Consider the following 24,419-nt stretch of genomic DNA (forward strand, 5'->3'; position numbering starts at 1 on the left):
TTTGGACGCTGGTCAGCTTGTGGGTTTTCTAGGATGTCTTGGACCTAGACGACTTTACTGGGTACAATACTAGCTAAGTTAAAGCTAGAAACCTACACTGTCACTTTACTGAGATTTCTGAGTATACTTTTCATATTGCCTTGATGTAGCAGTAATGTATTTATGCATTTATTTCTTTGCACAGACATTTTCTCAGATATTAAAGCTCTACTTTTTATGGCACATATTAGCATATAAGCCTTTATTCCAAGAGGTATTTATTTTTTCACTTGTAAAAAAATGTTTTACATAAAGAACACTGTTAATATCTTAAAAGGACTTCTGTCTTTTATATTCAGAATAAAGACGTTAAAGAAAAAAAAAATGGGTGCCTTATTTGCTGTTAATTTCCTCTCCAATATCCACAGGTCCCTTATTCCTACTAACAGAACCTTGGTTTTGTTCAACGCAAGGTGCCCAAATTAAACTACTTTCTCAGTTTCCATTGAAGTTACAGGTGGCTACATGGCACAGTTCTATTGTGAGAGAGTCTATGATAGCTTTTTTCTCCTGAAAGAAGTCAAAGGCCGTGGCTTGCTGCACCTCTTCTTGCTACTTATGTAATAGAGAAGAACAAATCTGACTCCATATTAGATCTGTTCCTTTTACTTTACCCTTTGTGCTCTGTTGCCTGGGCTGAGGCATGCTGGCTCTGCACCTTTTGTAAAAGAATGTTGCTTATAGCCTGAAATATACAGGATAGCCTATTCTCAGGGCTCTGACCTTTAAGAGTCCCTTCGTGTAGAGACAAAAAGTTGCAGAAACATTTGTTTTGTTGGAGACTTAAAGGAACATCTGAGCTGACCTACAGGGACAGCTGCAGAACAAAGGATTCTGTCACCGAGAAGTTTGTAACAACCAGCCTCACCCCCCTCCCTCACCTTGCTTTAAAAGTGCTTTGCTGAAACCCTTTGGAGAGTTTGGGGTTCTCGGGGGCATGAGCCACCCGTCTCCTTGCTTGGCCCTGCAATAAACCTTTCTCTGCTCCAAACTCCAACTTGGCCTCACTGTGCTTTGGGCACAAGGACTTGCATTCAGTAACACACTGAAAATGGTTGTGGTGTCTTGAAGCTACAGGAGCCATCTTGTGATTTCAAGAGGAAAAACCCCCAAAAAGCATGTAAGGTATGTTGAGGGAAAGGCCAAAACAAAAAAACCAAAAAATAGAGATAACAGGTCCTGAAATCATCAAGTTGCAGAACCATTGCCAAGTTACTTTCCACGGAATTTTTTTTCTTTGAAAAACAAAAATCCTTATGTTTTTAGGCTTCAATTAATCAAGTTTTCACTTACCTGTAGCAGAATATTGATTACTAGGAACCATTTAAAGTTTCTGGTAAGTGTTTGAAATTTGAAAACAGATAAATAGTCCCTTGATCTTGCTCCTGAGACATCAAGAAACCTGCTGTGCTTGGATACCGAGAGATAGATGTCTCAGGTGGAGCAACTTGAAATAATCTGAATCCTAGCTGTGAAAGCTTTTCGAAGGAAATACCCCATACTTGTATTCAGGAACTCTAAAAAGAAAGCCAAGCAGGCCAAATCCTTGGAACAATTGGCAGAATTAAAATGTGTAAAGATTGACAACCTGAAACAGAAAATTGAGTCTACTGGTTCCACCTACAGGTGATTTTATGTCACTGAACAGAGCCTGAAAACACCTAACACAACGATCAACAAAGGTATTATTAACAACCTGGGAAAGAATGTGGCGTCTTCAAGCATTATTGGATAGACCTGAAAGCTTTTTAATTCTTGTTTAAAATAAAAGCCTTTTTAAAAATTAAGTGTTTTTAGCCTCAGTTAGCTGTAACCCTATAATGCATTTGTTTCTAAACAAAGTCAAATTAATGTTGAAATTATATGCTGTTTTCTTGGTTCATGAGGGTTTATTCAAATTTCAAATAATAATACATCATTAACTTAGCTGATATTGAAATCACTGAGTATTTCAATGTATTAGCATATTATGAATTACTTGAATATGGCACCACAGAATCCAAGTAGAATACTGTATCTAAATACTTCACAATGCTTTTTTCGTTTTGCACTGAAAACTTTAGAGAATCCATTCACAGTTTTAGATTGTGAAACAAAGTCAGTAGGCCAATGAATACATACTGAATTTTTTAAACCAGTGTGTGCTTTTCCTCCTCCAGTGAACCAAAAGTCTTTTTAGTGTCTTCCTAACAAGTATTTGGGATCTTATAAGAAATGTTTTATTTTTCACTTCAGTTTATTCCCACATATATCACTCCTGTAAAGGATCTGAAGTACAACCTCTTCCTATTCCTCTAAATTGAAAGAAACATGTCACCATATATCAACGCCTTAGATTGTTTTAGTGAGAATTGTACTGAAGCATTACATTTCCCAGGAAAGAACCTAGGAGTAAATCAAACCTACAACTTTCATTTCAGTATTCAAAGCATAGTTTTTCAATGTAAAATGAAAATAACAGAGTATGTTTTATTCATAAAAGTCTTAAAAAAAAACTGTCAAATCCTTCTACTCTCCCATTCCTGCTCATCCTTTTATTCCCCCCTCACTTCTTTTTCTTAAAACATCTTTAAACACTTACGCAAACGCCTTGGATTATCTTATTTTTATCTAGAGAGGATATAGGTTGAGGTGGCACAAGCTGTGCTCATGAACATAAATTTCCAAATCAACGGATCAATTCCATCACCAAAAAGTCAGCCCATTTAAAATATACGTGGAAAACAAAGGAAATAAATCAAATCTGTCTCACAGAATTGTGCTAATTAAGTCAACCAAATATTTTACTTTTCAGGATACACATTTAGTAAGTTTTTATACATGAATTCATTTTCAGACATCTGGAATTCCAGAAAAATAAAGTTGGGTAAGAATCAATCAGAATCAAGTAGAACTACTTGTATGTTTTCTCTATCATATTGCTAATGTAATAGAACAACAATGGCTGGATTTGAAATCTGGAACGGGACCTGTCCAAGCCCTGGTTTGGGGACTTAAAAGCTATGTGACTTGAGGATATCATTAACCTCTCTGTGAATCTTTTTTTTTTTTGGTTTACAACACAAACTAGGTTGTACTAGACTATTTTTAAGTTTTGCTCCAGCATGAACATTGTACTTTCTATCTGAAGACTCAATAATTCTGTTTTTTCACTAACAATACTTATATAATACTCTAAAAAATTTAGTACCTATACATAAAGCTGCAGTACCTATAAAAAGTCTGTTAATAAGAGCTGAGGAGTACCATCCAAAGGAAGGCAACCATCTTCCGTTCTCTACAAGTATTTTAGAAATAAGTTTGTCACATTGTGTTTGTATGTATTTATACTCACATTGGTCTCTTCTGAACTCACTGTGATTCCATTAACAGTTAAGTAGGGTCGTATTGCTTCTCAGATCAAAACCTCCTAGCTATCTCATTTAAAATAAAGGTGGAAATCCTTAGAGGGACTTCTAAGACCCTAATCATACCCCCCACTACTCTACCCTCCCCAGGACCTCTTTCCCACTCTCTCATTCCAGACACACACTTTGCTTCCGCCTCTGGGTATTTACATTTGCTGATACCTATTCCTAGAACTCCCTTGATAATAAGTCTGTATGGTTTCCTGCTTCATCTCCTTCAGATCTGTAAACTCATTATTTTCTTCATTGAGTCTTTTCATAGATATCCTATTTAAAATTGCTGGCCACCTCAGCCTTCCCTAGACCCTTCTCTGCTTTACTTTCTTACAGCTCTAATATTTCATATTGTTTTAAACGTTTCTCTTCACCAGAATGTTAACTTTAGTGAAAGGTAGGAATTTTTATCTCACTTCCTTATGGTTGTATTTCCCAGAAACACGATCTGGCTCATGGTATGCATTCAATAAATTATGTTGAAGAACGAATGAATTCATTTTCAACAATTTATAAAGGGAGAGGCATATTTAGTAGACACAAGTAAGTAAAGTCTGTTCAGTTTGCTTATGTTAAATTTACAGAAGGTTCTCTTACCTATAGTATACTTCTCAGCAAATTAGAAATACATTTACTTGAAAATTATTAACCATTACTTCTCCCTTTAGCTCCCTTTAGGGTTTTATTTCAACCATCAAAGCTCCACTCCATTTCATTTTCTTTTATCAAGCACTGGGATATTTGGAATAAAAATTTTTAGTTAGGGGAAATTTTTAGAATACAGCAAATGTGAAGAGCAAAGAGAAGGATCAATCCTTGAAGATCTTTGTCCCTTATACATTGACAAATATTTCTAGATCCCAGCTTCTCATAACATGCTCTGGATAGCATCCAGCTTCCTTTCCCCTGAAAAGTTAATGAATGTCACTCCCATCCAATATTGAAAGACCTCTTGCTCTATCATCAGTATTGGAGTTCATTATTTTCCACAGTTTCTTAAAAACAAGACCATGGGAAAGGAACTTCTATGCTTTTACATGATTTTAACAATAGAAATCAAGGTCAAACAATTAAAACAATAAAACTTAGGAATCCCCAGCCCTCATGGTCAGTGCTTTTTGGACAGAGAGATGGGGACAATCTCTGAGACTGAGAAGCCCTGAATGGTCATAGTCAGTGACAACTGTGGAAAAGCAAAGGTGACAGATAAGTTCTTCTTGTAGCTTTAACATTTAACTTAAGACTATTTTAATGGCTCTGATTACACATAAAACATGGTGGATGAAACTGATTTTCTGAACATGCTCTACATAGCTTTCTATTTGGTTTTCTTACATATTAATAGGAAAATTAGATTTCAAGTAAATATATATATTTCTCTGAGGAATCCTCTGAGAAAGAAAGCAACTTTATGAGAAAGAAAGGTCATTATGGAGTTCTGTGGTCCATCTTAACCTTGCTAATCTATTCACTCTATTCCTCTTCTTTTCGTTCTATACCACAAAGGGTAATCATCATTCATTGTCTCCTACAGAATATAAAAATCAGAGGAAAAACGAAGTTGTTCTCTAAAGCTACATACAGAATTGCTTTTACTGGTAATTTTTATCTACATGATGCTATGTTACAATAGATCCTGGCAGCCTTAAATTTCTCCTCAGAGTAAATGTCATGTTGCTCCTGAAAAATACTAATTGAATGTCTCTGCCTTTCACAAATATAGTTAAAAGTACCATTAATAGCTGAATATTGATTGAAGTAGACAACAACTGCTTTTAGAACCAAAGACTTCAACAAGTAATGTGTTATTCTGGAAAGTGGGAATACACACCTTTCAGATATGCTCTGGCATATCCCCCACACAAGAAAATTAGCTTTCAAAGTGGTATGTCAACATTCATTTTCATAGTTTTGTAATATCTCTAATCATAACCAGTGAGGTTAGACAAAAGCACCTGCTGTCCTTTCTGTTATTTGTTTGACAAATTAAATTCAGAGTAGCATGACTACAATATAACTGGATACCCACCCCAGGGTAAGTGTCCTCAAGTGTTCTTGCAAGGTCACTGGTTGGTGTTAACATTCTAAAGGGACTAAACAATTTCAAATAGACACATTTTCATTCCCTTTCTGAACAGATTTTCTGATTCAAAAATTGAGTGAGATAAATATATATATTTGTTTATGGAGTAGTTACCTGAAGAGAAATTGAAGGGATGATTTGAAGCTATAAAATTATTTGGTTATTTGCATATGAAACACTTTTGATTCTATCATGTTCTCCTACTGCCCAATGAATTTGAGTGTTTTGTGTTTCTTGACATTCCTATACACAGCTTCCTGTTTTTCTACATGACTGTAAAAAACAATGTTTTGGGTATAGGACACCATAATCCTCACAGTTATTCTCCAACTTGAAAAGATTATTACTTCCTTAAATCAAATTATGGTTGATGAAAGGGAGCAATTGCCACTATTTGGTATTTAAACTGCTACTCCACACAAAATATACTTGACCTTCGCAACATAATGCCTTTGCAGAATAGGGAACTAAAAAGGACTAAATTCTTTTGCAATCCAATTGTTCCATTGTTAGAGGTAACTGTCTCAGTATCATTCAGGATAAATTAATCTAAGAAGAAACATCTTGTTAAAGGTTTTATAGTTGTAGTATCAATCTTTAAACAGTTTTGCTTAACAAATTTCTACAAAAGACTTCTGTTAGTATAAACTAAAATGTGCACATAACAATACATACAATTTAATACATATTTAAGTTCCTGCTCTACAAATAATTGTTTAAAACCCTAAAAGACATAAGAGCTAATATTAAGCTTACATTCAATATCTATTAATTTTTAACAGCTTGTTTAGTATGCAATTTTCAAACACACAAAAACAGTAGCAATTTTCCCTGAGGTTTCAGGTACTCATTAGCCGGCCGCAACAACTACCAACATTTTGTTTTACATGTTTTATCTACTCCCTCTCCACTTTTTGGTGGGGTTGGAGTGGTCTGGAAGGTTTCAGAGCAAATCTTCCACCTCATGTGTATGCGATTCTATCAATATATGCATCTCAAAAACTAAAATGTTATAAGGATATTAACTTACAAAATCACAATTGCCATTATCACGTAACAAAATTAACCATAATTCATTGACAGTGACGAATATCCAAGCCATATTCCAATTTGCCTGAAAGCCTAAAAATAATTCTTTTTAATTCTTACAAATCAAGATCCAAAAGGGTTCTACGATTTCATTAGGGAGTTATGTCCCCTAAATCTTTTTCAATATTTTCTTCTTTGTTTCTCCCCATGCCATTGGCCTTTTGGAAATAAAACTAAGTTTTATAAAATATACCACTCTATGGATTTGAGTGATTAATTCCTCCTGGGGCTATCTGACTTGCTCCCTTATCCCTAATTAATTACCTGTAGACAAAAGTTGGCGGCCAAAATGTTATTAGATCCAAGTGCATTGTGTTTTGGGGCAGAGGGTACAAAAGAATTTCATAAGTGTTGCTGGTATTTTACTATTTTTATATTTAAATTAATTTTCTGCCCTCCAATCATAAACACACACACACGCATACACACATACACACATTCATACACAAACACACAGTATAAACAGCTTAGCTTTTAAGCTATGTGACTAAGAAAATTTCACAAAAAACGGCCTATATAGTGTAATTAAGCCAAAAAACAGGTCATTCCATCTAACCCTCGACTTCTATTTCCTCCTGTGAAAATAAAACTGAAACACTGCATAGTAAAAAATACAACAGAAACTAGGTTAAGAAATGTGTTTACAACTTATCTAGTATTTGTTTTTTTCTATTTTTAAAAAAGCAAAATCTAATTTTTTTTAAAACTCCACTGAGGGATTGTATGGGGTATAAAATTGGCTTTATTACCATTAAAGCTGCTGAATAAACTCATTAGCCTAATGTTTTTCTCAAATCATTGGGAAGTCTAAGTTGGTTAATCCTTAAAAGAATCTGCTTACTAAATAAATAGCTTGGCATTTAAAAAACAAACAAACAAACACCCCCCCCCCCAAACAACAACAACAACAAAAGCAATGGGTTTATAATAGACACAGCCTTTCACAGAGAGCCTTCACAAGGTCTCTAAGTAAGAAGATAAAGGGATGGAACATTTATTAAGCAGCTGTTTCAGGCACTTTACCTAACACATTCATATAATTCTCACTACTCTAAGGTAAATGTTATTGATACTATTTTCTTACAGGGCAGATTACTGAGACTCAGGCTGAGTAACTTTTCTAAGGTCATATAGGTAATGAGTAAGCAGCAACTGAGGGATTAAGCAAAGCCCTTTCTACTCCCTAGCACAACCTCAGAAGTATACACTGATGGCTACAATTATAGGAGAAACCCCTGTCCAAAATGGACTCTTCCACAGCTTATAATCTTTTATTATAAAATAGATTCCCTTGCATCCACAAAAAAAGCTTATACTTCAAAGGAGGTAATTATGAAAATATGGCACCAAGACTACACATTATAATAGAAAGTACTTGGTTATAGACCCAGCTTAGCTACAGACTAATGCTAAGTTTTCCTTTCAATTTTAGCCTTAAAATAATTACTTTGTGCATAAACAAGGTTACTGATTATTATTATGAACTAGTGTTTATGATTTTGTAATAGTTAAGTGTTTTTGTGAGGACTTAATTTTGCCATAGTGTTAATATTGACTGCCTTCCATGTTCCAGATACTTTTCTGAACATCTTACCTTTATTAACTTATTTAAGACTCATGTGAACCTGAGATGGGTACTAATGTCTCCATTTTGCAGATGAGGAAAGTGAATTACAGTAAAGAGTGAAGTAATTTTGAACATGAACACTGAAATGGCTGAGCTGGGATTCAAACAGGCAATATGGTACTCTTATGCACTACTTAATCCTACATTTCCATAAAACTAGCTTCTTTATAAAGGCACAGTAAAAGGGAATGGCACTTTCTTCAGGTAATTAAAACATCAATCAATTCTACAATAAAAGACCTATCTATACATGAAAGAGGTAAGTAAGTGTAGAAGAAGGAATAGAGAGGAAACTTTTTTTAACATCTTTATTGGAGTATAATTGCTTTACAATGGTGTGTTAGTTTCTGCTGTATAACAAAGTGAATCAGCTATACGTATACATATATCCCCATAACCCCTCCCTCTTAAGTCTCCCTCCCACCCTCCCTATCCTACCCCTCTAGGTGGTCACAAAGCACTGAGCTGATCTCCCTGTGCTATGTGGCTGCTTCCCACTAGCTATTTATTTTACATTTGGTAGTGTATATATGTCAATGCCACTCTCTCACTTTGTCCCAGCTTATACTTCCCCTCCCCATGTCCTCAAGTCCATTCTCTACATCTGCCTTTATTCCTGTCCGGTCCCTAGGTTCTTCAGAACCTTTTTTTTTTTTTTTTTAAGCTTCCAAATATATGTGTTAGCATATGGTATTTGTTTTTCTCTTTCTGACTTACTTCACTCTGTATGACATTCTCTAGGTCCATCCACCTCAATACAAATAACTCAATATTATTATTTTTTATGGCTGTGTATTCCATTGTATATATGTGCCACATCTTTTTATCCATTCGTCTGTCAGTGGACACTTAGGTTGCTTCCATGTCCTGGCTATTGTAATAGTGCTGCAATGAAAATTGTGGTACATGACTCTTTTTGAATTAGGGTTTTCTCCAGGTATATGCCCAGTAGTGGGATTGCTGGGTTGTATGGTAGTTCTATTTTTAGTTTTTTAAGGAACCTCCATACTGTTGGAGAGGAAATTTTTTAGGAAGTAGAGAAAACCTAAATTATTTACTCATTTGTTCATTCAAGAAACACTTATTGAGCTGAGATTTTTTTTTTTAATTTCTGGCATATTCATCGATTCGAAGCTTCTTCCAACAGCCCATCTCATGTTCTTTCTGGTTTGCTTACCTGTGTTTCTACATTAATAATAACAGTTAAAATCTGGACTTTTAGAATCTGTTGAAATCATGTTTGACATAAGAAGAGAAACAAAGGATAATTGCTATTTATATATTTCTCTGATTTTCTGGTTTGTAGCTAAACAGAAAATATAAAATTCAGTTAGACTCATTTCTGTGCTACCATTATGAAAATTAATATAAACGTTTACATCTTTTACATGTCAGTACGTCTTGATGGTTTGTAAATTTTCAGGTGTTACTTTAGACTAAACATATTTTATCTTCTTTCTATTCTTTTTAACCATTTATTATCCAAAAAGTTCACTTACACTGAATGCAGATGTCTATATATTTCAGATAACTAGCTTGTGCTTTATTAAGGCATTTTACTGTGTAAAATTATGTGAGGGACAGGGAGAGCAGCAATGAGGAGATTTAACTAGTTTATTGATTGATTAACGCCTTACATACATCTTTTTGTGTAATAAAATTTTCTAGATGGAAGCCCCAGCATCTGGAATTAATAGCATTCAAGGTGGAGAACAGTTGTGCTGCTTGTGCACTACTCAAGTGGGGGCTGCCTGCAGGCCACTCCTCAGTACTGGGGTGGGCAGGACCAGTGTCATCATACTCAGGGTCTACTGATCCTCAGAGCGTGCTGTCTGCCTTCTCATTCTGTGATAAACTAACGAGTCAATTTGTGACCCCAGTGTAGTAGAGCACAATTTGGTACCCAAAGTGTTTCTTTGGCGTGCAGATTATTTTGAGCTGAAAATGATCAAGGCCCCAAAGATGCAAAAAGAAACATTGGTTTTTCAACCTAACTGCTTAAAAGAATTTACACAGTGGGCCTGTTCCCAGAATAGAGCTATCACCAGAGGTATCTGCAAAGAATATTGACTAGGCGTGGTGGGGAAAATTGGACAAGACCTGAGATCCGTCCAATCTGTGTCCCATTGTCTCTTTATGGCCTAGCAAACATTTATTTACCAAACATTTGCTTTTTTATCTTCAGGTCAATTGCCCTCCTCCCCTTTGAGGTCCCAAACCACTCTCCCCAACATTCTCTTTTGTCTTTAGCTGAAGCTGGTATTTAAGGTGAGGTTCTCAGTCATTCTTGCAAGTTATCAGTTTTCCTGGGTCTCTCCTGTGTATACATGTTATTAAATTTTGTTTGCTTTTCTCCTATTAATTCTCAGACCAGCCGGAAGAACTTAGAAGGGTAGAGGAAAATTTCTTCTGTAAACATCTCATTGCTGCATTTCCTTATCACTTTCCTTCAGATTGCTAGATCAGAGATATTTTTATTTTTTAGTTTATTTTATCTTTTAGGGAAAGGAGGTTAACTGCTTTCTCTGGTCATTACAAAAGTCATGTTTAAAAAAACGCAAAGGCGAGTGATAAGAAGCTAGTGGTTCTGAATTCTAACAATACAGGATTCTGAAAAGCCCAGTTCTTCCTTTTCTCCCTTTAGGATGATCTTTCCTTTGCTGTAACCTTATTGCATTGCAGTCAATACACGATGAAGTATTTGATAATACAATTTAATTTGACCACTGCATGAAAAGGGACTAGAAAATATTTTGTTATATGGGATATCTGTATTAGAAAATACAACATATAAAAAAGGAAAACACTTGGTAGATTTATCAACTAGGACACATTGTCATTATAACTAATGTTTCCTTATAATGGCAAGCATATAAATAAAATTTTACAAATCTAGGTTTTATTAAGTGCAGAATTTGCCTAAAACTGGCTGTACACAAAAGAAAATACCTTTTTTTTTTTTTTTTTTTTTTGCGGTACGCGGGCCTGTCACTGTTGTGGCCTCTCTCGTTGCGGAGCACAGGCTCTGAACACGCAGACTCAGCGGCCACGGCTCACGGGCCCAGCCGCTCCACGGCACGTGGGATCTTCCCGGACCAGGGAACGAACCCGTGTCCCCTGCATCGGCAGGCAGACTCTCAACCACTGCGCCACCAGGGAAGCCCTGAAAATACCTTTTTAAAATAACATTTGAATTATGTACCTACACTGCCCATAGATAAGGCATTTCTAGGTCTGTAGACCAAAAAATAAACAAAAAAAAAACCAAAATTAAACTATGAGATAACATATGGAATTAAAATTAAACTAGGGAAAATGCAAACAAGAGGCCATTTAGTATAACACAACATGTTGTCAACCAAGATGAAAATGCCATGAAATAAAACTACTGAATGATGAATAGATCAGACAAATTTGCAAATCTAAAAAAAAAGTCTTGAAAGACAACTTCCTACTGAATCTGGCACACAATGTCCTGGGCTGGAACTGTAGTTTGTTTTGTTAGAGGAAGACTGTGACTAGTATAATCTCCAACAATATGACAAAATGTGTTTCATTACTTGGGGATATGAAGAGAATGAAAATGGTATATTAATATTAGAGATAAAAACTGAAATAAAACAAAAGTGAACTACAGCACTGTAGAACCAAAGGCACAGAACAAGGAAAGTTGTACAATTAAAAGGGTAAAGCACACATTAAGGGAACGTGAAAGCACAGAGAATATGGAGTGTCAAAAAGCAGAGCTGGGTGAATACCCAATGCTGCTTAAAACCAATTTGTACAGATAATGCTATTGAAACGTGTCTTTGTATACATTTATTTACAAAAGGGAATAATATTTCTATAAGCCAATGCTAAAATTTTAATTACCTTATTACCCTTCTTTGAAATAGGCTAAAATGCAGATGAAAATCTGAATTAGTTTACTTATGGAAAACTTGCATAAGCATAAATGTGAAAGTATAGCCAGTAAGTACTTAAGTTCTAATTATGTGTCTAGCATCATTTTAGATTATATTATATGAGGAAAGTGGGAAGGGGAGGATTAAAAATTAAATAGATTTTCTTTGTGAATTCCAAATGCCTATTACACTAGAAATGCATAAACATGTAATAAATATATAATGTAAACACGAAAGCAAGTTATGGGTTATGCTAGTAAGTGTGGTAGACATTATAAAAATACAAACCATGGGGACAGAAAAAGACAAAAAGGAGGTATCATGTCAACCAAGGATTACAGAATGAATATAACATGGGTAAGTGGAGGGAGACGCTAGAGCGATATTATTGGGGAGAATAATACGTTACATAGCATAGTAAGCAATGGAGTGTCAACACCCAACTTTTTTCCAACTGCCTCTGGGTTTTTTTCACCTTTAGTTTCATTATCAACTTAAATTCAGCATGTCTAATATTGAATTCTTCCATTTTTTAGTATTATTTTTCTGCCTTTGGATCCATTGTTCATTCATATAGTCAAGACATTACATGGTCTTGAATTCATTCATTTATTTATTTGTTAATTCACATACTGATTCATTCACATAATCCCTGGCTAGATATAGATATAGAGATTATACTGGGCTACATAATTCCGCCCCCCCACCCCCCGCAATTCATGTCCACTCAAAACCTCACAATGTGACCTTATGTGGAAATAAGGTCTTGGTAGACGTAATTAGTTAAGCTTACACGAGTTCAAGTTGGATTAGGGTAGCCTCTGTATCCAAATACTAGTGTCCTTATAAAAAGAGGAAGTGGCACAGAGACACAGACTCAAAGAGGGAAGAAGGGCATGTGATCATGGAGGGATGCAGCTACAAGCCAAGGAACACCAAGAATTGTTGGCAATCACCAGAAGCTAGTGAGGTGCAAGGAAGGATTCTTCCCCAGAGTTTTCAGAGGGAGGTCAGCTCTGTCAGTACCTTCATTTTGCATTTCTAGCCTCCTGAATGTTATAAGAATAAATGCCTGTTTGTTTGTTTTTAAGCCACCCAGTTTGTGGTCATTTGTTACAGCAGCTCTAGGGAACTAATACTGATATAGGTAGAGATATTGGTAAATAGGGCTTCACTGTGCCAGCCACTGAGATTTTGAAGATGAGTTAAATTTGATCCCATGCTCTTCAGAAGCTAAGAGTCTAGTGCAGAAAATATGGGAATCAATTCTGAATTCTCCTTTTGCTGGAACAGAGTCACCATGAGCCCTGAGCTTCGCAGCACATTCTTGCCGAGTGTGCCAGATGGCAAGCCTTATCTGTCCCGATACTGGGCAGTTTCTGTAGCTCATCACACAGGTAGCTAAGTAGGTCAAGGCAATCTCAACCTGATGGTGAGTTCGGTGTAACTATGCACCTCCCAGGGGTGGGGGACTAGCTTGTTTACTGATTACTATAATACTAGTTTTTTGCTCAAAAGGTGTTGGGCCCTTGGTGCTGGGTTTCTCAGCTGTGATGAAATCCCACCATATATAAAGCATCTACCTGGCCCCATCACTTCATCCCTGTGTGCACTGGAGGCAAAGGGAACTGATACAAAATATGCAGTTTTGTTCACTGCTTTGCTATGTGGTGACCAATAAGGTCCTTTGTCTCTGAATCAGGAGTCTTGTGTCTTTTGTCAACATCCATGAAAGGTAACACGCTCACAGATTAGCTCGCAAGTAGGGTAAATTCTCAATTATGAACATTTCTTGACACTTCCTTACTATCCAGTTATTTACTAAATTTTATTGTTTCATCATTTTCAGTGTCTCTTAGCCCTACTCATAATGCCACCAAATCTATTAGATTATTAAAAACATTTTTTAAACTATTTTCTAAATGAACATGCATATCACTCAGCAGGAGAGAAAAACAATTGAGTCCCCATTGCAAAGCTCCCAATGCAGCATTGTGGGCTCTTGCATCTGTTCACATGCAGTGCCTGAAATTTGTATTTTACTATCCATCGCTGAGCCTTTCCTTCAAATTATTAGCTAAATAGGCTTACTTCCACACCTTTGTTTAAATTATTTCTTTTGTTTAGATGACTGCATCAAACTTGGCTTAAGCCCTGCTCTTATATTGATGGACAAACCCAGTAGATATTCTCTAAACTGTCTTCAGTTCCTGTCCCCTTGGTGATTCTGAAGTCATTTAAAGGATTTCTATACTTACATACCACCTGTGCCCTAACTGAGCCCCTAAATGGTGCTCAGCTTTTGGGGCTAATAGCAATATCTTATGTTTTTGTTCTTGGAGTCCAGCAAAATGTACAACCTATAGAAGCTTCTCAGGAAATAATTATTTATAATGAAAATAACAACATGGTACATGAAAAGGATACATGATGGGATTTAAAGAAACCATTCTAAACTAAACAGTTTAAAACTTAGTTTAGAAGTCTCATTTGTTTATGCTATGTATTTAAGAAATAGTTTTGAACATGAAGAATTGCATGCAACACTGCTGGTATAAAAATGAACTTGACCCCATGTCATAGCTTATCAGAGGAGACAGAGGTGTGCAAAATTAATGTAAGAAGAAGAACAAAGAGGGGAGAGAAGAGTTGTCCCATGCAATTAGTGTGCACTACCATAAATTCAACTCTGTGCCTTTCAGGAAAGCCAAAATTAGTGTTTATATTTAACTGAAATCTTTACGGACATACGAATCAACCTCTTGAACATCACGAGCAAATACATTTCACTGAATGTCGTGAAGGTGACTGAGAAAGTGAATTAGATCAGCATTCACAGTGTACCATGAGTCAGAGAATCATGGAAATTAGAGCAGAATAGCACCTTGGAGATCACCTTGTCCAACACCTTCATTTGGCAGATGAGGAAATTGAAACTATATTGGTAAGGATAATTTCCCAAGGTCGCACAGATAATTAGTAGCAGAACAAGACCTTGAACATAAGTATTCAAACTCCTAACTAGGGTCCTTTCAACTGAATAAAGGTCATGCTGTTCCAAAGCATTTAAAAATAGAATAAAGAGCTCCACAATCAAGCACATTCTAAAAGATTAAAAGTGAATATATATATAATATAAAATGTTATAGAAAGATATGTAGATATGCACATATGTCTCTGTCCTTTTTTTTTTTTTTTTTGCAGTACGTGGGCCTCAGCGGCCATGGCTCACAGGCCCAGCCGCTCCGTGGCATGTGGGATCTTCCCAGACCGGGGCACAAACCCGTGTCCCCTGCATCGGCAGGCAGACTCTCAACCACTGTGCCACCAGGGAAGACCCTCTGTCCTCTTTTTAAAAAACTTAAGTATATACTTGTTCTTCTTAAAGTATATGTTGCACATTTCATCTTAACAATTATTCACATGAGGTCTTTGTTGATAATGATAAAGGCGTAAGCAGTGTGAACGAGATAGCTATGCTGGAAACGTAAATGCTTTTCTGCACAGTTCATCTGATTATATCTTAAGAATCTGCTACATTTCCAGAAATGAATCTAACACTTGAAAATTAAAATCACAATGGGATGGTATGGCAGAGACTACAACTTGTTTCTTAATATTCATCCTTCCTTTCTTTGCATAGCAATCAACTTTTTAGCTGAGCTGAGCCAAAGGCCACCTTTCCTAACCTTTCTTGAAGCTTAAGTGATCTAAGAGTAAGTTCTGGTCTCTGGGTTGCAATTGAGATGATACATTCAACTTTTGGGTCATGCCTTCAAAGGAAAGAAGTGTGGTCTCTTTTCCATTTCTCCCTCACAGTCACTGGAATGGAGTCACTGTGGTGACAGATGAAGCAGTCATCTGTACCCTAAGATCAGAGCTGAGTGTCGAAGATGGCAAAGCAACAGCTGGAAGGAACCCGGTCTCTAACACTGTGAAGCCGTGATACCAGCCCTAAAAGTCCTATGCAGTTGCTTACATAAGAGGGAAAGACACTTCAAGCCCATGTAAACTATCATTCGAGTCTTCCTTTCACAGCAGCTTATCCTACATCTGACCTCATACAAACAGGATTGATTTGGCTGGGGAATTTAAAAGTTTACATTAATAGACAATTTTATGTGCAGAATATTAGACAAAATTAGACTTAAAAAATGGGCCTTTGCCTGATATCACGCTGACAGCATTCTTTCATCCTAAGAATTTGAAAATATAATCAACCATTTAATGATTCATTGAACAGAAATACTGATTTAAAAAAAAAAGAATAATTTTATTAAATTGCATTTCTGCACATTCCATAAGCTCGCCCTGAATTTAGAGGAATAGCTGCTGTAATAAAAGGAAGTCAATTCCACATTCTCCCTTCTACCATAGTCTGCTTTGACTGCCTCTCCTCTGTGCTTTTCTGGATAACCCAGAGGTAGATCCCATAAATACACCTCTACCGTAGGACTTACCACCTGGTATTATAATTGTTTATTTATTTATCTTTATTCTCCATTGAAGGCAGGATACCTCATTATACATCTTTCAACTCCCAGCTTACAGATTCAGTGTCTTTGCATTTGTTATTTCCTTTTCCCAGATTTATCTGGCCAAACTCTTTCTCATCCTCATACCTTCGCTCAAATTTTACTTCTTCAGAGGCTCTTCTATGCAAAATGGCTCTCTCCTTCACAATCAACCATATCAATCCATCTGTTTATTTCCTCCATAGATTTTAATCTTATCTGAAATTATCTTATATATTTATTTGCCAGTTATTTATTACCTGTCTGCCCCCTTGCAGTCTTCTAGATGCACCTTACTTAAGAGGAATGCTGGGATTCAGCAAACACAAACATAGACACATTTCCTACCTTCGCTGGATTTACAGGTCAAGAAAACAAACACTGAACAAATAATGACTAAGGTGATCATGAAGAAGGTGATGTGGCTCATATGAAAACAAAGTATTGAATTTAATCAGAAACAGAACCCATTTAACTCTTAAAAGTATGAATCAAAACTCACTGAATCTCAGCATTGTACACAATATGGAATAAAACTGCAAATGTGCATAAATCAGTAAATTGCAGTATGATGAGTCTTTTCAAATAAACTGGAATCTAAATTGATACATTTTTTACCTTTTACATGAGTTTATTTTTCTTTTCTTACCTAAAGGGGTAACAATATATCTGAATAGCTATTCCAAATTTTGTTTTTGAAACTGCATAACATTAATTCATTTTATGTTTATCTGCCTAAATAATACCCAATAAAAATACATGTGGTCAATAATTTAATCTGAAGTATTAAAATATTTTAAAATATCTTTAGTTTTTCATTCACATAAAATGCAAAAGATTGGGTTATATAAAACATTTTGTAAGATATAAGATCAGTCTTTTTCTAAGTTATGTAATCAAATGTTCTACTAACACACATTTGGTTTTCATCCTGTCTTCTTTCTTTTTTTATAAAACTCTGAAAAGAGTCTCTCAAAACTATACAATCTTGTTTTTGTTTCTCCCAAAATTGTTTGATTGAATAACTAGGTACTACAGCATAGCCAAGCTGACACATAAAAGTAACCATCACAGTGGCCTAGATTAGATGACATATATAAAAGATAATCACATGGTAGTCCCCAGAAAGTAGTTACCTGCTTTCCTAGACTTTAAAATGGCTTTTAACCGTATTATTTTGTAATTTAGTAACAATTTGTTTATTCTGCAAATAGTTATCAAGGGACTAGTATGTGTTACATAACTGACAATTCAATTCTATCTGCCACAGACTATTTTTTGAAGCTTCTAATTGATAAATCAATTTATCTACATCAAATGGACAAGACTTGGTTAATGGATAAAGGTTATCATTATCTACTCATTTCATAGAACTTAAATACCAACTTGGTCCAGAATTAAACTGTTCTTTTTCTTTTGGCCCTGCCACACAGCTTGTGGTAGGACCTTAGTTCCCCGATCAGGGATCGAACCTGGGGCCCGGTAGTGAAAGTGCTGAATCCTAACCACTGGACCACCTGGGAATTCCCCAAAATTAAATTGCTTAAAAAAGAATTCTGCCTGAGATCTGCCAAAGCAGGATACAATGCCACACTTAACACACATTATTTGTTAATAAGATAGGTTCTCAGGGGCTTCCCTGGTGGCGCAGTGGTTGAGAGTCCGCCTGCCGATGCAGGGGACACGGGTTCGTGCCCCGGTCCGGGAAGATCCCACATGCCGTGGAGTGGCTGGGCCCGTGAGCCATGGCCGCTGAGCCTGCATGTCTGGAGGCTGTGCTCCGAAACGGGAGAGGCTGCAACAGTGAGAGGCCCACGTACCGCAAAAAAAAAAAAAAGATAGGTTCCCAGCATTAACTCTCATTTGCCATGGCTTACCAGTTTAACAAATGAATATTGGAATGGCTTTACCTATGCCCCAAGTAGTGGATAATCAGGACAAAGAATAAACTATGCAAACCAATTTTCTGATATACTTGGGGCAGACGGATAGTGAATAAAACATTTACATACAGCCTGTGTTTAGCAAGTCCTTGCTGAATTCATTTATTTATCAAGGCTTGACTTGCACTAGATCAAAGGCCTTTACGTCAATACCAATTAGACAATAAAAAGTATAAAAATACAAAATACTTTTAAAATCTTTTAAATGTGTCTGATTACTATTTCATAAGAACAAACACTTCAAAGTTCTGATTTGATTGGGTACGTCTACCATGTTTATACAGGACTGTCAAATATAATTTTTACTAGGCTTTCATTTATACATATTTCAATTTCTGTCAAAACAAAAATAAATCAGATTCAATTTTATTTGATACTCTCCTCTGCACAAAACCACTCTATTACTGTCTGTTAGGTAAGGATCAAGATAAGGGACAGAATTGTGAGAAGGTTAATAACAAACAAACGCTACTCCTTCGTTCTCTTTATTCTTACTGATCATCTCCTCTCTAGAAACCAATTCTAAAATTTATCCAGCTCAGCCAATAATTAAAAACAGAAGTATCTTTTGGAAGTGAAATGATAGTAATTTTTTTTTTTTGTCTCCTAGATGTAGTGTGCTCAGCGACATATTTTTGGTCATCTACATGCAAATAAGCATTGAACTATAATTATAGTTTGTCATGCTATATTATTTATCAGTTCTGGGGATACTTGTAATTTGTGCAGTAGATAATTAGGGCATTATGTTCTTTTAAATACCATTAAAAAAGAACAGGTGCAGTTTCTGAACAGTAAGGACAATAAGCCAATCTGTGTTTAGAGCAGCATGCCTAATGTGAAGAATGAGAATGCAATTGACATGATGAAGACTTTTAAACTGAAGATAATGTTAGCAAATAAAAGGTTGTTTTTAGCTGCCTAGTTAGCAGTCTCATTCTTCTAGCATTTTGTCCCAAAAGTCACAGAGGATTTATAGCGAAGTGGTTACATTAACTCCATATGCTGTAATGTATAGCATAGAGAATACTACTTGCACATTATACTTCTCAAATCAATAAGGAATAAGAGGTAAATGATGACAGTAAGAATGTGAATCAGTCAGTTCTCTTAGCTTTTTTTTTTTTTTTTTCCGGTACGCGGGCCTCTCACTGTTGTGGCCTCTCCCGTTTCGGAGCACAGCCTCCGGACGCGCAGGCTCAGCGGCCATGGCTCACGGGCCCAGCCGCTCCGCAGCATGTGGGATCTTCCCGGACCGGGGCACGAACCTGTGTCCCCTGCATCGGCAGGCAGACTCTGAACCACTGCGCCACCAGGGAAGCCCCTCTTAGCTTTTTAATTGTTTCTTTCTCCTGGTCTTTGTAAGAGTATAGAAGCATTCCTTCTTTGACAATGTTAAATTTGTAATTATTGGGTGACATGTTAAACCTTTTTCAAGATTTTTCTCTCAAAGTGTTGAAAAGCTACTAGCCAGGATCATAGTGGAATGAAACATAACCATATTCCTTTAAGAAACTGAAGTGCGTGTATAGAGTTAAGATGCTGTTGTACATTTATGATCTAATAAAAGTCTTCTAAAAGAAAAAAAGAAAATGGTGCACAAAATTCCTTTTAGAGAAAAATCCTTTACAAATAATTACATATCTATTTTGGAGACATGGATTTATCTTCTAAATTTCTGAGTAAAAATCTCAATGTGATTGTGCTCACCAATAGGAGTTGTCAAGCAAGGGAAATAGTGCAGTAACAAAGCATATCTTCAGCAAAGAATTCTGAAAGCTTGTCCAGATATCAATTCGACTGCTGCCATCAAGCTTTCTATCCATTTGAGCAATCAGGAGTCTAAACCGGCCAGACTCTTTGCTCTCTTTTTGGTTTGTTAGTTTTACTTAATCTGCATCTTTCATCAAAACATTTTTGACTCCTTCTTGTAAAGTAATTAATTAATTAACTAGTGGTCTCAAACATTGTTAGCTGCTTTCATTTGTCCTAAGCATTATTGTAATCATCTCAAGAGAGGAAAAAGGTGCTGTGAAGGTTCTGAGCAAAGCAGGAAGAGGAGAATTGCTGCCCACAAACTTCCCCTCAACCTCATATTTGTTGAGCACCTACTACATTTGAGATCCTGTTTGAAAAGAGCCACATGTATTACCTTAATTTCCTCAACAACTCTAAAGTTAGCCTGGCATTTTTCAGGTGTCACCAGGAAGGGGCTGCACAGCCTGGGATTATATTTCCCAGTCAGGTTTGCAGCCAGCTATGCTGTGACCATGTGACAGGTTCTTGATATGAAGTAGGAATGGAAGATTTAAGTACTGATCTAGGACCTTAAGAAGCAAATGGTGCTTCTCCACACACTGCAGTCCCTTTTACCGGCTGGATGTTGATGTCCCGGGTAAACTTGGAAGCCCCTCATAGAAAATGCAAAGCCTCCATAAATCAGGATCCCTGAAGAACTTTGTGAAGTCACACTTTCCGACACCAGTACAACCCTGCACTCTATCCCCTACTAACCCAGAACCATCTTGGGTTCTTTCAACGAGGGACAACAAATCTCTATTGTGTTTGATTATACATTTGTGTCTATTTGGTCTATTAGTAAGCTTGCCCTAACTAATAAAGATGGATATTATTAGCCCTACTTTATAGGTGATAAAAATGAGACCAAAAGATATTAGATTACTTGCCAAAGTTTACAAAGTAAACAGGTGGGAGGTGTCTAAATCCAAAATTTTGCTACCAAAAGCTGTGCAAAATGCCTTCACTCACAGTGAAATGGATATGAATTGTGTTGACTGTAACCTATACTGGAGATTTATGAGATCAGATTTTGAGATTAGCTAGAAATAATCTAATGATTGAAAATGAGTATAATCTTCTCACTGAAAACCCCTGAAATAATAATAATAAAACAGAAGACACCATCCATTCCAACTACTGTAACTATTCTAAGTCAGTAAATCATGTATCTTTAACCCAGATACCAAGCTAGAAGCTCACATCTTCCTAATTGCTTCCAATTCCCACATCCCCACAACAACTGTTCTATCACCAAGGTCTGTCTATTCTATTTCTTAAATGTGTCTCCTATTTATTCCCTTATTCTGTGAAAATCTTTGTCGCTTTTGGTCTGGATATCCCCTGACTCTAATGTCAATCTCTTTTATCTATCTTTCACACTACTACCAAAGTGAACTATTTAACAAGTAAATCTGGTAGTGCCAACGCCCTGCTCAAATAATCAATGGCTCCACATTGTGGGCTTAAAAAGCTGTCTATGATCTTGCCCCATCTACAAGTTCATTTTCATTTACCCTCTTTCTTCCCTTTGAATTGTATGAGTTGGCAACTCTAAACTACAGTATATCTCGGCATTATTGGATTGAGTATTCTGTATTGGTCATTTACAATTGCCTTTGGAGATGTTAGTTATTTTTAATAGATGTAATGGTACCTACACATAGAGTTGTTGAGACGACTAAAAAAGTATGCAAAATGCTCAACAAAGGTTTGAACTGCTCATCACAACTAATGTGTTAAAGCAAATTACCTGCCTATAAAGAATGCCTGTCAACTGTCCGTGTTAATTGGCGGCATTCTCTAATGTGAACTTCAAGAAGTACTCAGGATCTACATATTAAATATGCCAATGGCTAATACTCACAGATTTCTGAACACACTTGCAGTGTCCACACTTCTGTACATTGCATATGATGCTCTTTCTGACTAGAACCACCTAAAGATGGGTGATTTATCTGGCAGCTGCCTAATCAATCACTCTTTACATCCTAACTCAAATTATAACTTCACTGTGAAAATTTTATTAGGTTAATTTCACCTATGTTAACAGTACCCTTCTATTACACAAAGAATTGCATCATATTGTGTCATATAGCACTGTGTGGCCTCAGATATTTGAATTATATCATATTGGGTTGTAGTGGAATGTGTTTCGATGCAATCCACCTGCATTGGATTGTATTTTAAGTCATTTGTATCATATTTTCTTTTATCCAATTGTAGCACAAACCCTGACTTAATAAATCTTAGCCTTCCCATTTCTTAACAAAATGTTTAGCACCAACTAGATATTTACAGAATCAAAGCCAGAACATAATAAAAATATATTTACTCAGAGTTTACAAGATATAGGGTTCCATTATGACCTACTGGTGTTGTGGTGTTTTTGAGATATATCTACAAGTTCTTTGACACTCCTTTTTTTCAGCAAGTGGAGCTGAATTCTTTTCTCCTTTACTGTTGGCTAGATTTGAATATAACAGATAGAAAATGAAGAAAGTGATTTTAGCTTCTGAGAGTAAGTTATAAAAAGCTTTGTGTTTCCTTCTTGCTCTCTTGGATTATGAACTCTGGGGGAAGCAAGCCAGCATATCGGGAGGACATACAGTGATATGTTACTTTGACAGCACCACCTGTCAGGGAACTAGGAACTCCTTCCAACAGGCAGGTCTGTGAGCCATCTTGAATGTACCTCCTCCGGCTGCAGTCAAGTCTTCGGATGACTACAGCTTCCCCTTCAATTTCAAGAGAGACTGAGAAAAAAACATCCAACTAAGATACTCCCAAAATTATGACTCACTGAAACTATGATATAAGCATCTACTATTTAACCTGCTAAATCTTAGAGTGATTTGTTATGCAGTCATAGATAATATTTTCTAGTTTATAGTAAGACAATAAACGTATTCTGCAAGAACTTGTGATAGTTTATTTATGTGGGGGGCTTATATGTATTCACATGACAAAAATATAATGTATTGATAAGACATTTTACTACACAGGGCTAAAATAAGTAAGTCTACTAGTGTTTACTAAAAAAAAAATTACTGTGTCTTATTGAAAAAAAGGATATACGGCTCAGCAATCCCACTCCTGGGTGTATATCACAGAGGAATTCTCCACAGATCAGAGGCAGAACATGAAGCTGCATGTTCCCTGTGGCATAGTATATGATGGCAGGGGTTAGGAATTGCTTGGGTGCAAGTCACTCAGGAATGTATGGAAAGTATGGTGGATGCCAATTATGAAATACTGTGTAAAAATTTGAAGTCACAAAATATAGGTAAAGGAAGATGCATGGATCTTAAAAATGTTTTATGAAAAAAAGTAAGAAACAAAATGCATAATGCAATTCATGAAAATTAAATATGCACACTTGAATAACATCTCTACATATTTTACAATGACATTTCACATTTAAAGACATATATCAAGCCCAATGGAAGGGGCAACCATCAGGATGGAAGTGGAGATTAAAGAATAAACATACAACCCATGTATAAGCAAAGTGAGACAAGGTCCTAGCAGAGAACAAAAATTATAACTATGACCTGTATGTATGATTAACTCAAATCTCTGTACCTAAGTTCCATAAAAAACAAACTAAACTGATAAAACAAAAACCACCTACACCATTTCTTGTATTTTGGGCTTAAGAATACAATAGTGAAAAAGAGACATTATCTCATTGTGGATTTAATTCTCAATAAATAAGTGAAACAATAAACAAAAGCAGGAAATATTAAATAAGCATAAGCTCTATGAAAAGGTTAACCGTCTGTTAAAGGCATAAGGGCTACTGCGGGAAGAGAGGCCTGCAAAAGCCTCTCTGTGGAGGTGATATTTGAACGGAGAGCTGAAGAGCTGAATGTTTAGAATTTGCTATCTTTGCAAAGCTGAGCAAAGGATATGTATTCCAGGCAGAGTGCAGATGCTTTGGCTTGGCATGAAAGGGATAACAAAGATCATTGTGGCTGCCACCTAATGAGTTAGCAGCGAGTGATAAAACAGGGACCAG

The 24,419-nt window shown here is 36.2% G+C and overlaps 1 protein-coding gene across 2 annotated transcripts in view; it reads right to left on the minus strand.

The window, feature by feature from the left end:
• BRINP3 (BMP/retinoic acid inducible neural specific 3) overlaps window positions 1–24,419 on the minus strand; it is a 422,410-nt gene that overhangs the window by 26,431 nt on the left and 371,560 nt on the right. The window lies entirely within an intron of this gene.

This window comes from Phocoena sinus, chromosome 1 (genome assembly GCF_008692025.1).
Source record: "Phocoena sinus isolate mPhoSin1 chromosome 1, mPhoSin1.pri, whole genome shotgun sequence".
Taxonomy (NCBI): Eukaryota; Metazoa; Chordata; class Mammalia; order Artiodactyla; family Phocoenidae; genus Phocoena; species Phocoena sinus.